The sequence below is a fragment of the Brassica napus genome, unplaced genomic scaffold (genome assembly GCF_020379485.1).
Source record: "Brassica napus cultivar Da-Ae unplaced genomic scaffold, Da-Ae ScsIHWf_1087;HRSCAF=1551, whole genome shotgun sequence".
Taxonomy (NCBI): Eukaryota; Viridiplantae; Streptophyta; class Magnoliopsida; order Brassicales; family Brassicaceae; genus Brassica; species Brassica napus.
Window position 1 is genome coordinate 272,529 of NW_026014511.1, and position 3,774 is coordinate 276,302.

Sequence of the window (3,774 nt, forward strand, 5' to 3'; positions counted from 1 at the left end):
TATCCTACTCACCAACCCAAGGTTGATTGTAAGATATCCTACTTAGCCTTTGCGGCTAGAACCATCCAACCTTAGCCGGATTGTCCATAGTCCCGTCTAACCGTCTGATTAAGATCTAGGTGCGATCGGCCAGTTACAAGTCCGGCCCAAAGGCTCACGGACCTTCTTACCTGATCCGACCCAAAGCCTGGATCCATACCACAGAGTAAGGCCCAAGACTAAACCGGATTGCCTTGCAACCAATCAGACCTTGCGACACAACACTCTGGTTAAACTAACCGTCTGTCCGTTCGACTATGCAGCCGCGGACTGTCCACTTGGTTCGGCCTAAGCCTTGAACCAATGGCACCGTTTGGAACTCACACCCTTTGGGAACTAGTACCCTTTGGACACACGTGCCTCTTGGCAAGTCATGACCCTTGGCAACTCGCACCCATTCAGATGTTCCAACCGTTCGACCTAACCGTCCGTATGGACTGTCTGGTCCGTGCGTGTGTCCGGCCTATGGCCAAAGGACCACGCCTTAACCTACACAAGTCATGAACCATTGTGACTGTTCAGGGAAGGGTTGCAACCGTTCAGAACAGAACAGAACCGCCCCTATCCAATCGGATCACTTGAGGCCAGTCAGATCATGCCCGCGCCTAACTCGTCGGTTATGGACCGCGGCCGCATTACTCAACCAGAACCACGGTTATAACAAATCCCAACACATCAACAAGGCCACGCCAATGTACAGAAGGAGTAGAAGAAGAAATAAATGAAAAGAATAAGAAGAATAGGACACAATCCAAACGCCCATGGCTAGACCGGTTCGGACTGTCCGATGGTCTTAGCCGATGAGTGGGTGGTTACCCCACTGACCCTATATGACTGAACCACGGGGTTGGAGTCCTTCTCCAGACCTTTCTCTATGCCTTGGGTATCCATAACCACACGGCCTCCTCTCTCCTAAACCGTTCTCCTTGCCGGAGATACTAAACCACCACGACCGGCCCTTTTCCGGCCGATCTCTTGGCCGGGACTCTCTCTCTCTCTCTCTCTACGTTTTTCTCTGAGTATTTTACTCTGGAATTGGATAATGAAATCGACAGGAGAGGCCCCATATTTATAGAAAACGAGGGGGTAAGTCTTGCCCCACGAACAGGCACGACTTGCTAGCGAACGGGCACCATCGGCCAAGGGTTGTCCCCTTTCGGCCACTTGCATCCCTTCGCCCTTTCTGATTGGGTTTGGGGTCGGTCATAAGCCCAACCCACGCCCCAAGACTCCTGGACTTAGCCCACGGCCTTGTCCAAGGACCCAACAGCCCATGGCCTCATGGCCGGACCTCACAGCCCGCCACTGACCCGGACCCGGACCATCGGCCTAAAACCCGAACAGTCCGTCTAGCTGAGATGAGCTGACTCCCAGCTGCCTCAGCTGAGTGAGCTAGTAGTCCAGCTAGTGGAGCTGACTTAGTAGTGGCTGAGCTGGAGTGAACTCAACTTAGCTTCGTTAAGCTGGTCGAGCTACTTCTCTATCTCGTCCAGCTACCGTCTTACTCGTCTTAGCTGTCTCTTTGCTCTTATAAGGTTAAGTCTAAGTTTCCTTATGTCCTTAACCTTCTTTCTCGACCATGGAACGCTTGCCTTGATGTCCTAAGACTGGCTAGTACGTTTCCTCGAACCATGGCTGTCCCAACAATCCTTTCCAGGATTGGGGGCGTTACAAGTCTCCCCCACTTGTAATGGATTCGTCCTCGAATCCGGTGATGATTATACCTTGTCCCAAGACAAAATATTCCAACCGAACTTATTCTAGTCTTGATCAGAGAATAGAACAAGCTTGATTCAAAACCACCAAATGACCACTTCGATGTACCAGTCAAGTCCTCACGAACTTGTTCCAATCTTTAGGCTGCTCGTCCTACAACAAGTCCTAACAGATTGTTATGGTTCTTTTGTCCTTCATGGACAATAAGGTTCATGACCTCAGCCACAACGTAATGGATCATCCCCTTAACCGGCCACAACCTTTTCAGGCTTGGCCACATTGCGATCTTAGTCCCTCCAGACTAAAAACGCCTCAGACTTGACTTCCGTCCTTCAGTGGACTTTGTCATAATTCGATCCTGGTCCTTCCTTGGACTCGATCGTACTCTGGTCCTGGTCCACTCAGGGACTCGACCGTTTCACCCCGACCATAGGTCCATCTCCGAATAGGTCGTGGCCTGATCCTCGTCCTTTACTGGACTTGATCATTCTTAACCTTAGGTCAAACTCCGACTTGGTTGTACTGCGACCATGGTCCTCTCTCGGACATGGTCAATTTCGGCCCTGCCATCTCGGCGGGAGCCAACAGAAACGGACTCTAGGACAGCGGAGCTGTCCCTGGCTCTAGTTCAATCGTAAATGGATCCGACCTATCAGGGGGGACACCCTGAGGTAGCTGGAACACATCTGGGAACTTCGACACCAACGAATCCTCTGAAAGGTCTTTCAGACAGACAGAACTGCCCGGCTCTGTAGTTGTAATTGTAGCCAAAAAGGACTGACAACCCTGTTCCAACATCCGAATCGCTCGAACTGCTGAAACCACTACTTTCTCTTAAGCCGGACACAGACATTGGTACTGGATCGGTCGAAGCCCAGTCTCCAATTGCACACGACCTCTATGGCAATCGAGAGTGGCCCGATACTTTCCCAACCAGTCCATACCTAGGATCATCTCGTGATTCTTTAGGTGGACACAGACCAGATTCACAGGGAAGACCTTTCCCTGGATCTGCACTGGGATATTCGACATGAGACCTAGTGAGTTCCTGGCTTGCCCACCGGCTGCCCTCACTATCCCAAAATTATCACCAGCGTACAGACAGAACAGACCCTTTCCGACCAGTCCCGGACTCACAAAACCTATGTGTAGCCCTGCGTCGGAAAGTACGTGGGTTTTTTTACACCACCAATCATGAGGGTTCCTATCAGAGACCCCCATCAGAATCCCCTAGACAATTCTAGGTTCCAGACCAAGCATTACTACTTGAATGTAAAAAGATAAATTTAGAGATTGCTAGAGATCGAATCAAAAGATCCGAAAGCTCCATCGTCTCGTGACAGTTCATACACCCTTGGTGTTGTGGTTGGTTTGCCTTGGGACGCCTTGCCTGTGTCTCCACGGCCCTTCCCCTGACTTCCTTGCAGCTTGGGACACTTCGATTGGAAATGTCCTTGCTGGCCACAATGGAAACAAGTCATCTGGCCGCTTCTACCAGACGGGTTCTGTCGAGGACAGTTCTGAACCCCATGGTCCATGCTGCCACAACGAACACAAGCCCCCTTGGCCTTCCAGCACTCACCGGTATGGTTCCGTCCACATTTGGAACATGCAGGTTGGCAACCAGAGGTCTTACCTCCGTCCACCTGGTCCCATTTTCTCTTTTTATCATTAGTCTTGCCCGATGGGCCAGACTGTGGCTTAGCCTTAAGCTTAGCTTCTTCAGCCAAGTTAGACTCCAACAAAGCCACCCGTTTCACTTCCAGTGGGTACCTAGATGAGTAGCATTTCGGTTTAATCACACATTTGGAAAATGTCCCATACCATTCTCCAAAGCGTCTTACTATTGCGAATGCTGACACCATTCACAACAGAAATTATAATATACCTCAATCCCCATCATACTAAGATACTTAACATCATGTTCTTCCAATGATTGGAACGAATACCCTGAGTTTCCTCAATTCTTTCTTTGGACGGATTCAGATTGGAATTGATTCATTCCATCCAACTAGATCT